We start from the raw sequence: 14,292 nt of genomic DNA on the forward strand, positions 1-14,292 counted from the left end.
ATCATGGTACATGCTTTGTTGTTGCTGCCTGCCCTCGATGTGATCATGGAGATCATGAGAGAGAGCCTTGTTTTGAGCGCCCTTTTCATGAGCAGCTCGGCTGGGGGAACCCCGGTGAGTGAGTGGGGTCTGGTGCGGTAACTGAGCAGGACTCGGGACAGGCGGTTCTGCAGGGAGCCTTCTGACACACGTTTCAAGCTTTGCTTGATGGTCTGGACTGCCCGTTCTGCCTGGCCGTTGGATGCGGGCTTGAATGGGGCAGATGTGACATACTTGATCCCGTTGCGGGTCATGAATTCCTTGAATTCAGCACTGGTGAAGCACGGCCCGTTGTCGCTGACAAGAACATGAGGCAAGCCGTGCGTGGCAAACACGGCTCGTAGGCTTCCGATGCTGGAGGTGGATGTGCTTACAGACATTATTACACACTCAATCCACTTTGAATAAGCATCCACAACAACCAAAAACATTTTGCCTAGAAACGGGCCCCACATAGTCCACGTGGATCCTAGACCACGGTTTGGAGGACCATGACCACAAACTTAGCGGTGCCTCCCTGGGTGCATTGCTCAGTTGAGAGCAAGTGTTGTATTGGCACACGCAAGACTCCAAATCTGAATTGATGCCGGGCCACTACACATGGGATCTGACTATGGCTTTCATCATTACTATGCCTGGGGGGAGTACTGTGTCGGTCGCGTATGAACGTTTCCCTGCCTTTCTTGGGCAAAACCACTCTCTTCATGCATCTCCGCTGGGACACTGGACCAGCTCCCATGGAGGACACAGTTTTTTTTTTACAAGGGACACTGAAGGATCCTGGCTGGTCCAGGTCCTGATCTGGCGGGCCGTAACGGGTGACTTTTCATTTTCAAATGCATCCATCACCAAGAGCAAGTTTGCAGGCTGTGCCATTTCCACCCCGATGGTGGGGCAATGGCAGCCGACTGAGAGCATCAGCGCAGTTCTCGGTGCCCGGTCTGTGGCGAATTACACAGTTATATGCAGACAGCGTGAGCGCCCATCTTTGGATGCGAGCAGAGGCGCTGCTATTGATACCTTTGCTCTCTGAGAATAGCGATATGAGCGGCTTATGGTCAGTTTCTAACTCGAACTTAAGCCCAAACAGATATTGATCCTTTTTTTTTAAACCCCGTAAACACATACCAGAGCTTCTTTTTCAATCATGCCGTAAGCCCTTTCGGCCTTGGATAAGCTTTTGGGCGCATAAGCAACCGGATGCAATGTTCTCGATTCGTTAGCCTGTTGTAACACACACCCGACCCTGTACGAAGACGCATCGCAAGCTAGCACTAAACTGGTCATATCACACTGGGAGCACTGTGCACAGTTCTGGTCATATCACACTGGGAGCACTGTGCACAATTCTGGTCATATCACACTGGGAGCACTGTGTACAGTTCTGGTCATATCACACTGGGAGCACTGTGCACAGTTCTGGTCATATCACACTGGGAGCACTGTGCACAATTCTGGTCATATCACACTGGGAGCACTGTGCACAGTTCTGGTCATATCACACTGGGAGCACTGCGCAACATTCTGGTCACCATATCACACTGGGAGCACTGTGCAGTGCTGGTGATATCACACTGGGAGCACTGTGCACAGTTCTGGTCTCCATATCACACTGGGAGCACTGTGTACAGTTCTGGTCATATCACACTGGGAGCACTGTGTCCAGTTCTGGTCTCCATATCACACTGGGAGCACTGTGCACAGTTCTGGTCATATCACACTGGGAGCAGTGTGTACAGTTCTGGTAATATCACACTGGGAGCACTGTGCGCAGTTCTGGTCGTCATATCACACTGGGAGCACTGTGCAACATTCTGGTCACCATATCACACTGGGAGCACTGTGCACAGTTCTAGTCATACAACACTGGGAGCACTGTGCACAGTTCTAGTCATACAACACTGGGAGCACTGTGCACATTTCTGGTCTCCATATCACACTGGGAGCACTGTGCAGTGCTGGTGATATCACACTGGGAGCACTGTGCACAGTTCTGGTCTCCATATCACACTGGGAGCACTGTGTACAGTTCTGGTCATATCACACTGGGAGCACTGTGTCCAGTTCTGGTCTCCATATCACACTGGGAGCATTGTGCACAGTTCTGGTCATATCACACTGGGAGCATTGTGTACAGTTCTGGTAATATCACACTGGGAGCACTGTGCGCAGTTCTGGTCGTCATATCACACTGGGAGCACTGTGCAACATTCTGGTCACCATATCACACTGGGAGCACTGTGCACAGTTCTAGTCATACAACACTGGGAGCACTGTGCACAGTTCTAGTCATACAACACTGGGAGCACTGTGCACATTTCTGGTCTCCATATCACACTGGGAGCACTGTGCAGTGCTGGTGATATCACACTGGGAGCACTGTGCACAGTTCTGGTCTCCATATCACACTGGGAGCACTGTGTACAGTTCTGGTCATATCACACTGGGAGCACTGTGTCCAGTTCTGGTCTCCATATCACACTGGGAGCACTGTGCACAGTTCTGGTCATATCACACTGGGAGCATTGTGCACAGTTCTGGTCATATCACACTGGGAGCACTGTGCACAGTTCTGGTCATATCACACTGGGAGCACTGTGCACAGTTCTGGTCATATCACACTGGGATAACTGTGCACAGTTCTGGTCTCTAGACCACACTGGGAGCACTGTGCACAGTTCTGGTCATATCACACTGGGAGCACTGTGCACAGTTCTGGTCATATCACACTGGGAGCGCTGTGCACAGTTCTGGTCTCCATATCACACTGGGAGCATTGTGCACAGTGCTGGTCATATCACACTGGGAGCACTGTGTACAGTTCTGGTCATATCACACTGGGAGCACTGTGCACAGTTCTGGTCTCCATATCACACTGGGAGCACCGTGCACAGTTCTGGTCATATCACACTGAGAGCACTGTGCACAGTTCTGGTCATATCACACTGGGAGCACTGTGCACAGCTCTGGTCATATCACACTGGGAGCACTGTGCACAGCTGTGGTCATATCACACTTGGAGCACTGTGCACAGTTCTGGTCATATCACACTGGGAGCACTGTGCACAATTCTGGTCATATCACACTGGGAGCACTGTGCACAGTTCTGGTCATATCACACTGGGAGCACTGCGCACAGTTCTGGTCATATCACACTGGGAGCACTGTGCACAGTTCTGGTCATATCACACTGAAGGCATTGTGCACAGTTCTGATCATATCACACTGGGAGCACTGTGCACAGTTCTGGTCATATCACACTGGGAGCACTGTGCACAGTTCTGGTCATATCACACTGGGAGCACTGTGCAGTTCTGGTCTCCGTATCACACTGGGAGCACTGTGCAGTGCTGGTGATATCACACTGGGAGCACTGTGCACAGTTCTGGTCTCCATATCACACTGGGAGCACTGTGCACAGTTCTGGTCTCCATATCACACTGGGAGCACTGTGCACAGTTCTGGTCATATCACACTGGGAGCACTATGCACAGTTCTGGTCATATCACACTGGGAGCACTGTGCACAGTTCTGATCATATCACACTGGGAGCACTGTGCACAGTTCTGGTCATATCACACTGGGAGCACTGTGCACAGTTCTGGTCATATCACACTGGGAGCACTGTGTACAGTTCTGGTCTCCGTATCACACTGGGAGCACTGTGCACAGTTCTGGTCATATCACACTGGGAGCACTGTATACAGTTCTGGTCATATCACACTGGGAGCACTGTGCACAGTTCTGGTCACATCACATTGGGAGCACTGTGCACAGTTCTGGTCATATCACACTGGGAGCACTGGACACAGTTCTGGTCTCCATATCACACTGGGAGCACTGTGCACAGTTCTGGTCTCCGTATCACACTGGGAGCACTGTGCACAGTTCTGGTCATATCACACTGGGGGCACTGTGTACAGTTCTGGTCTCCATATCACACTGGGAGCACTGTGCACAGTTCTGGTCTCAGTATCACACTGGGAGCACTGTGCACAGTTCTGGTCTCCGTACCACACTGGGAGCGCTGTGCCCAGTTCTGGTCTCCATATCACACTGGGAGCATTGTGTACAGTTCTGGTCTCCGCATCACACTGGGAGCACTGTACACAGTTCTGGTCATATCACACTGGGAGCACTGTGCACAGTTCTGGTCATATCACACTGGGAGCACTGTGCACAGCTCTGGTCACCATATCACACTGGGAGCACAATTGCACAGTTCTGGTCATATCACACTGGGAGCACTGTGCACAGTTCTGGTCGCCATATCACACTGGGAGCACTGTGCACAGTTCTGGTCTCCATATCACACTGGGAGCACTGTGCACAGTGCTGGTGATATTACACTGGAAGCACTGTGCACAGTTCTGGTCTCCATATCACACTGGGAGCACTGTGCACAGTTCTGGTCATATCACACTGGGAGCACTGTGCACAGTTCTGGTCATATCACACTGGGAGCACTGTATACAGTTCTGGTCATATCACACTGGGAGCACTGTGTACAGTTCTGGTCACATCACATTGGGAGCACTGTGCACAGTTCTGGTCTCCGTATCACTCTGGGAGCACTGTGCACAGTTCTGGTCACATCACACTGGGGGCACTGTGCACAGTTCTGGTCTCCATATCACACTGGGAGCACTGTGCACAGTTCTGGTCTCAGTATCACACTGGGAGCACTGTGCACAGTTCTGGTCTCCGTACCACACTGGGAGCGCTGTGCACAGTTCTGGTCTCCATATCACACTGGGAGCATTGTGTACAGTTCTGGTCTCCGCATCACACTGGGAGCACTGTGCACAGTTCTGGTCATATCACACTGGGAGCACTGTGTACAGTTCTGGTCATATCACACTGGGAGCACTGTGCACAGCTCTGGTCATATCACACTGGGAGCACTGTGCACAGTTCTGGTCATATCACACTGGGAGCACTGTGCACAGTTCTGGTCATACCACACTGGGAGCACTGTGCACAGTTCTGGCCATATCACACTGGGAGCACTGCGCACAGTTCTGGTCATATCACATTGGATGCACTGTGCACAGTTCTGGTCATATCACACTGGGAGCACTGTGTACAGTTCTGGTCATATCACACTGGGAGTACTGTGCACAGTTCTGGTCGCCATATCACACTGGGAGCACAATTGCATAGTTCTGGTCATATCACACTGGGAGCACTGTGCACAGTTCTGGTCGCCATATCACACTGGGAGCACTGTGCACAGTTCTGGTCTCCATATCACACTGGGAGCACTGTGCACAGTGCTGGTGATATCACACTGGGAGCACTGTGCACAGTTCTGGTCTCCATATCACACTGGGAGCACTGTGCACAGTTCTGGTCTCCATATCACACTGGGAGCACTGTGCACAGTTCTGGTCATATCACACTGGGAGCACTGTGCACAGTTCTGGTCTCCATATCACACTGGGAGCACTGTGCACAGTACTGGTCATATCACACTGGGAGCACTGTGCACAGTTCTGGTCATATCACACTGGGAGCACTGTGCACAGTTCTGGTCATATCACACTGGGAGCACTGTGCACAGTTCTGGTCATATCACACTGGGAGCACTGTGCACAGTTCTGGTCAATTCACACTGGGAGCACTGTGCACAGTTCTGGTCATATCACACTGGGAGCACTGTGCACAGTTCTGGTCTCCATATCACACTGGGAGCACTGTGCACAGTTCTGGTCTCCATATCACACTGGGAGCACTGTGCACAGTTCTGGTCATATCACACTGGGGGCACTGTGCACAGTTCTGGTCTCCATATCACACTGGGAGCACTGTGCACAGTTCTGGTCTCCGTATCACACTGGGAGCACTGTGCACAGTTCTGGTCTCCGTATCACACTGGGAGCGCTGTGTACAGTTCTGGTCTCCGTATCACACTGGGAGAACTGTGCACAGTTCTGGTCATATCACACTGGGAGCACTGTGTACAGTTCTGGTCTCCATATCACACTGGGAGCACTGTGCACAGTTCTGGTCTCCATCACACTGGGAGCACTGTGCACAGTTCTGGTCATATCACACTGGGAGCACTGTGCACAGTTCTGGTCATATCACACTGGGAGCACTGTGCACAGTTCTGGTCTCCGTATCACACTGGGAGCACTGTGCACAGTTCTGGTCTCCATATCACACTGGGAGCACTGTGGACAGTTCTGGTCTCCGTATCACACTGGGAGCACTGTGTACAGTTCTGGTCTCCATATCACACTGGGAGCACTGTGTAGTTCTGGTCATATAACACTGGGAGCACTGTGCACAGTTCTGGTCATATCACACTGGGAGCACTGTGCACAGTTCTGGTCATATCACACTGGAAGCACTGTGCACAGTTCTGGTCATATCACACTGGGAGCACTGTGCACAGTTCTGATCTCCATATCACATTGGGAGCACTGTGCACAGTTCTGGTCATATCACACTGGGAGCACTGTGCACAGTTCTGGTCATATCACACTGGGAGCACCGTGCACGGTTCTGGTCATATCACACTGGTAGCACTGTGTACAGTTCTGGTCATATCACACTGGCAGCACTGTGCACAGTTCTGGTCATATCACACTGGGAGCACGGTGCACAGTTCTGGTCATATCACACTGGGAGCACTGTGCACAGTTCTGGTCATATCACACTGGGAGCACCGTGCACAGTTCTGGTCTCCATATCACACTGGGAGCACTGTGCACAGTTCTGGTCATATCACACTGGGAGCACCGTTCACAGTTCTGGTCATATCACACTGCGAGCACTGTGCAGTTCTGGTCTCCATATCACACTGGGAGTACTGTGCACAGTTCTGGTCATATCACACTGGGAGCACCGTGCACAGTTCTGGTCATATCACACTGGGAGCACTGTGCACAGTTCTGGTCTCCGTATCACACTGGGAGCACTGTGCACAGTTCTGGTCATCTCACACTGGGAGCACTGTGTACAGTTCTGGTCATATCACACTGGGAGCACTGTGCACAGTTCTGGTCTCCGTATCACACTGGGAGCACTGTGCACAGTTCTGGTCATATCACACTGGGAGCACTGTGCACAGTTCTGGTCTCCGTATCACACTGGGAGCACTGTGCACAGTTCTGGTCATATCACACTGGGAGCACTGTGCACAGTTCTGGTCATATCACACTGGGAGCACTGTGCACAGTTCTGGTCTCCGTATCACACTGGGAGCACTGTGCACAGTTCTGGTCTCCGTATCACACTGGGAGCACTGTGCACAGTTCTGGTCTCCATATCACACTGGGAGCACTGTGTACAGTTCTGGTCTCCGTATCACACTGGGAGCACTGTGTACAGTTCTGGTCTCCATATCACACTGGGAGCACTGTGTACAGTTCTGGTCATATCACACTGGAAGCACTGTGCACAGTTCTGGTCTCCATATCACACTGGGAGCACTGTGTGCAGTTCTGGTCATATCACACTGGGAGCACTGTGCACAGTTCTGGTCATATCACACTGGGAGCACTGTGTACAGTTCTGGTCGCCATATCACACTGGGAGCACAATTGCATAGTTCTGGTCATATCACACTGGGAGCACTGTGCACAGTTCTGGTCGCCATATCACACTGGGAGCACTGTGCACAGTTCTGGTCTCCATATCACACTGGGAGCACTGTGCACAGTGCTGGTGATATCACACTGGGAGCACTGTGCACAGTTCTGGTCTCCATATCACACTGGGAGCACTGTGCACAGTTCTGGTCTCCATATCACACTGGGAGCACTGTGCACAGTTCTGGTCATATCACACTGGGAGCACTGTGCACAGTTCTGGTCTCCATATCACACTGGGAGCACTGTGCACAGTACTGGTCATATCACACTGGGAGCACTGTGCACAGTTCTGGTCATATCACACTGGGAGCACTGTGCACAGTTCTGGTCATATCACACTGGGAGCACTGTGCACAGTTCTGGTCATATCACACTGGGAGCACTGTGCACAGTTCTGGTCAATTCACACAGGGGGAAATGTGCACAGTTCTGGTCATATCACACTGGGAGCACTGTGCACAGTTCTGGTCTCCATATCACACTGGGAGCACTGTGCACAGTTCTGGTCTCCATATCACACTGGGAGCACTGTGCACAGTTCTGGTCATATCACACTGGGGGCACTGTGCACAGTTCTGGTCTCCATATCACACTGGGAGCACTGTGCACAGTTCTGGTCTCCGTATCACACTGGGAGCACTGTGCACAGTTCTGGTCTCCGTATCACACTGGGAGCGCTGTGCACAGTTCTGGTCTCCATATCACACTGGGAGCACTGTGTACAGTTCTGGTCTCCGTATCACACTGGGGGCACTGTGCACAGTTCTGGTCATATCACACTGGGAGCACTGTGTACAGTTCTGGTCTCCATATCACACTGGGAGCACTGTGCACAGTTCTGGTCTCCATCACACTGGGAGCACTGTGCACAGTTCTGGTCATATCACACTGGGAGCACTGTGCACAGTTCTGGTCATATCACACTGGGAGCACTGTGCACAGTTCTGGTCTCCGTATCACACTGGGAGCACTGTGCACAGTTCTGGTCTCCATATCACACTGGGAGCACTGTGGACAGTTCTGGTCTCCGTATCACACTGGGAGCACTGTGTACAGTTCTGGTCTCCATATCACACTGGGAGCACTGTGTACAGTTCTGGTCATATAACACTGGGAGCACTGTGCACAGTTCTGGTCATATCACACTGGGAGCACTGTGCACAGTTCTGGTCATATCACACTGGAAGCACTGTGCACAGTTCTGGTCATATCACACTGGGAGCACTGTGCACAGTTCTGATCTCCATATCACATTGGGAGCACTGTGCACAGTTCTGGTCATATCACACTGGGAGCACTGTGCACAGTTCTGGTCATATCACACTGGGAGCACCGTGCACGGTTCTGGTCATATCACACTGGTAGCACTGTGTACAGTTCTGGTCATATCACACTGGGAGCACTGTGCACAGTTCTGGTCATATCACACTGGGAGCACGGTGCACAGTTCTGGTCATATCACACTGGGAGCACTGTGCACAGTTCTGGTCATATCACACTGGGAGCACCGTGCACAGTTCTGGTCTCCATATCACACTGGGAGCACTGTGCACAGTTCTGGTCATATCACACTGGGAGCACCGTTCACAGTTCTGGTCATATCACACTGCGAGCACTGTGCAGTTCTGGTCTCCATATCACACTGGGAGTACTGTGCACAGTTCTGGTCATATCACACTGGGAGCACCGTGCACAGTTCTGGTCATATCACACTGGGAGCACTGTGCACAGTTCTGGTCTCCGTATCACACTGGGAGCACTGTGCACAGTTCTGGTCATCTCACACTGGGAGCACTGTGTACAGTTCTGGTCATATCACACTGGGAGCACTGTGCACAGTTCTGGTCTCCATATCACACTGGGAGCACTGTGCACAGTTCTGGTCTCCATATCACACTGGGAGCACTGTGTACAGTTCTGGTCTCCGTATCACACTGGGAGCACTGTGTACAGTTCTGGTCATATCACACTGGGAGCACTGTGCACAGTTCTGGTCTCCATATCACACTGGGAGCACTGTGCACAGTTCTGGTCATATCACACTGGGAGCACTGTGCACAGTTCTGGTCATATCACACTGGGAGCACTGTGCACAGTTCTGATCTCCATATCACACTGGGAGCACTGTGCACAGTTCTGGTCGTATCACACTGGGAGCACTGTGCACAGTTCTGGTCTCCATATCACACTGGGAGCACTGTGCACAGTTCTGGTCATATCACACTGGGAGCACTGTGCACAGTTCTGGTCTCCGTATCACACTGGGAGCACTGTGCACAGTTCTGGTCATATCACACTGGGAGCACTGTGCACAGTTCTGGTCATATCACACTGGGAGCACTGTGCACAGTTCTGGTCTCCGTATCACACTGGGAGCACTGTGCACATTTCTGGTCTCCGTATCACACTGGGAGCACTGTGCACAGTTCTGGTCTCCGTATCACACTGGGAGCACTGTGTACAGTTCTGGTCTCCGTATCACACTGGGAGCACTGTGTACAGTTCTGGTCTCCATATCACACTGGGAGCACTGTGCACAGTTCTGATCTCCATATCACACTGGGAGCACTGTGCACAGTTCTGGTCATATCACACTGGGAGCACCGTGCACAGTTCTGGTCATATCACACTGGGAGCACTGTGTCCAGTTCTGGTCATATCACACTGGAAGCACTGTGCACAGTTCTGGTCATATCACACTGGGAGCACTGTGTACAGTTCTGGTCATATCACACTGGGAGCACTGTGCACAGTTCTGGTCTCCATATCACACTGGGAGCACTGTGCACAGTTCTGGTCATATCACACTGGGAGCACCGTGCACAGTTCTGGTCTCCGTATCACACTGGGAGCACTGTGCACAGTTCTGGTCATATCACACTGGGAGCACTGTGCACAGTTCTGGTCATATCACACTGGGAGCACTGTGCACAGTTCTGATCTCCATATCACACTGGGAGCACTGTGCACAGTTCTGGTCATATCACACTGGGAGCACCGTGCACAGTTCTGGTCATATCACACTGGGAGCACTGTGTCCAGTTCTGGTCATATCACACTGGGAGCACTGTGCACAGTTCTGGTCATATCACACTGGGAGCACTGTGTACAGTTCTGGTCATATCACACTGGGAGCACTGTGCACAGTTCTGGTCATATCACACTGGGAGCACCGTGCACAGTTCTGGTCATATCACACTGGGAGCACTGTACACAGTTCTGGTCATATCACACTGGGAGCACTGTGCACAGTTCTGGTCTCCATATCACACTGGGAGCACTGTGCACAGTTCTGGTCATATCACACTGGGAGCACCGTGCACAGTTCTGGTCTCCGTATCACACTGGGAGCACTGTGCACAGTTCTGGTCATATCACACTGGGAGCACTGTGCACAGTTCTGGTCATATCACACTGGGAGCACCGTGCACAGTTCTGGTCATATCACACTGGGAGCACTGTACACAGTTCTGGTCATATCACACTGGGAGCACTGTGCACAGTTCTGGTCTCCATATCACACTGGGAGCACTGTGCACAGTTCTGGTCATATCACACTGGGAGCACTGTGCACAGTTCTGGTCTCCGTATCACACTGGGAGCACTGTGCACAGTTCTGGTCATATCACACTGGGAGCACTGTGTACAGTTCTGGTCTCCATATCACACTGGGAGCACTGTGCACAGTTCTGGTCATATCACACTGGGAGCACTGTTCACAGTTCTGATCTCCATATCACACTGGGAGCACTGTGCACAGTTCTGGTCATATCACACTGGGAGCACTGTACACAGTTCTGGTCATATCACACTGGGAGCACGGTGCACAGTTCTGGTCTCCATATCACTCTGGGAGCACTGTGCACAGTTCTGGTCATATCACACTGGGAGCACTGTGCACAGTTCTGGTCTCCATATCACACTGGGAGCACTGTGCACAGTTCTGGTCATATCACACTGGGAGCACCGTGCACATTTCTGGTCATATCACACTGGGAGCACTGTGTACAGTTCTGGTCATATCACACTGGGAGCACTGTGCACAGTTCTGGTCTCCGTATCACACTGGGAGCACGGTGCACAGTTCTGGTCATATCACACTGGGAGCACTGTGCACAGTTCTGGTCATATCACACTGGGAGCACGGTGCACAGTTCTGGTCATATCACACTGGGAGCACGGTGCACAGTTCTGGTCTACATATCACTCTGGGAGCACTGTGCACAGTTCTGGTCATATCACACTGGGAGCACGGAGCACAGTTCTGTCTCCATATCACACTGGGAGCACGGTGCACAGTTCTGGTCATATCACACTGGGAGCACTGTGCACAGTTCTGGTCATATCACACTGGGAGCACGGTGCACAGTTCTGTCTCCATATCACACTGGGAGCACGGTGCACAGTTCTGGTCATATCACACTGGGAGCACTGTGCACAGTTCTGGTCATATCACTCTGGGAGCACTGTGCACAGTTCTGGTCATATCACACTGGGAGCACTGTGCACAGTTCTGGTCATATCACACTGGGAGCACCATGCACAGTTCTGGTCTCCGTATCACACTGGGAGCACTGTGCACAGTTCTGGTCATATCACACTGGGAGCACTGTGCACAGTTCTGGTCATATCACACTGGGAGCACCGTGCACAGTTCTGGTCATATCACACTGGGAGCACTGTACACAGTTCTGGTCATATCACACTGGGAGCACTGTGCACAGTTCTGGTCTCCATATCACACTGGGAGCACTGTGCACAGTTCTGGTCATATCACACTGGGAGCACTGTGCACAGTTCTGGTCTCCGTATCACACTGGGAGCACTGTGCACAGTTCTGGTCATATCACACTGGGAGCACTGTGTACAGTTCTGGTCTCCATATCACACTGGGAGCACTGTGCACAGTTCTGGTCATATCACACTGGGAGCACTGTTCACAGTTCTGATCTCCATATCACACTGGGAGCACTGTGCACAGTTCTGGTCATATCACACTGGGAGCACTGTACACAGTTCTGGTCATATCACACTGGGAGCACTGTACACAGTTCTGGTCATATCACACTGGGAGCACGGTGCACAGTTCTGGTCTCCATATCACTCTGGGAGCACTGTGCACAGTTCTGGTCATATCACACTGGGAGCACTGTGCACAGTTCTGGTCTCCGTATCACACTGGGAGCACGGTGCACAGTTCTGGTCATATCACACTGGGAGCACTGTGCACAGTTCTGGTCATATCACACTGGGAGCACGGTGCACAGTTCTGGTCTCCATATCACTCTGGGAGCACGGTGCACAGTTCTGGTCATATCACTCTGGGAGCACTGTGCACAGTTCTGGTCATATCACACTGGGAGCACTGTGCACAGTTCTGGTCTCCGTATCACACTGGGAGCACGGTGCACAGTTCTGGTCATATCACACTGGGAGCACTGTGCACAGTTCTGGTCATATCACACTGGGAGCACGGTGCACAGTTCTGGTCATATCACACTGGGAGCACGGTGCACAGTTCTGGTCTCCATATCACTCTGGGAGCACTGTGCACAGTTCTGGTCATATCACACTGGGAGCACGGTGCACAGTTCTGGTCATATCACACTGGGAGCACTGTGCACAGTTCTGGTCATATCACACTGGGAGCACGGAGCACAGTTCTGTCTCCATATCACACTGGGAGCACGGTGCACAGTTCTGGTCATATCACACTGGGAGCACGGTGCACAGTTCTGGTCATATCACACTGGGAGCACGGTGCACAGTTCTGTCTCCATATCACACTGGGAGCACTGTGCACAGTTCTGGCCATATCACACTGGGAGCACTGTGCACAGTTCTGGTCATATCACACTGGGAGCACTGTGCACAGTTCTGGTCATATCACACTGGGAGCACTGTGCACAGTTCTGGTCATATCACACTGGGAGCACTGTGTACAGTTCTGGTCATATCACACTGGGAGCACTGTGTACAGTTCTGGTCATATCACACTGGGAGCACTGTGCACAGTTCTGGTCATATCACACTGGGAGCACTGTGCACAGTTCTGGTCATATCACACTGGGAGCACTGTGCACAGTTCTGGTCTCCATATCACACAAAGTGAGGCGGACAGTGGACGTGAAGTCACTCGAGGGATGGAAGTGGGGGAGTGGGCGGAGTCTCCACCACTGTCACTCACCGACATAGTGCTGATGATGTCACCGTACTTGTGCATCACCACACCTCTCCCCCCCCCCTCCCCCCCCTTCACTTAAAGGGGTAGGCCGCTGCGAGCTCTGCGATTATTTCAGCGAGGGTCCACTGGACCACCAGGGAGGGTTTCGGCCGGGGCCAGTGGTCCTGGAGCCCAAGACGGGGAGACAGGTTGCCTGTCGCCGGCCCGGCCAAACCCGGGGTAACCAGCCTTAAGGGCAGAGGCAATTCTGTCCCCCTGGAGTCTATAATTAAGGTCAGGGTGACTGAACGCTTCATTAATGTTCCATTGATCAGAGAGATCATGGATTTGACAAGCCCCCTCATAATCTGATGCGTTTCCATAACATCACCTCTCATTCTTCTGAACTCCAATGAGTAGAGGCCCAACCTACTCAACCGTTCCTCATAAGTCAACCCCCTCATCTCCGGAATCAACCGAGTGAACCTT

This window comes from Pristiophorus japonicus, chromosome 23 (assembly GCF_044704955.1).
Source record: "Pristiophorus japonicus isolate sPriJap1 chromosome 23, sPriJap1.hap1, whole genome shotgun sequence".
NCBI classification, from domain to species: Eukaryota; Metazoa; Chordata; class Chondrichthyes; family Pristiophoridae; genus Pristiophorus; species Pristiophorus japonicus.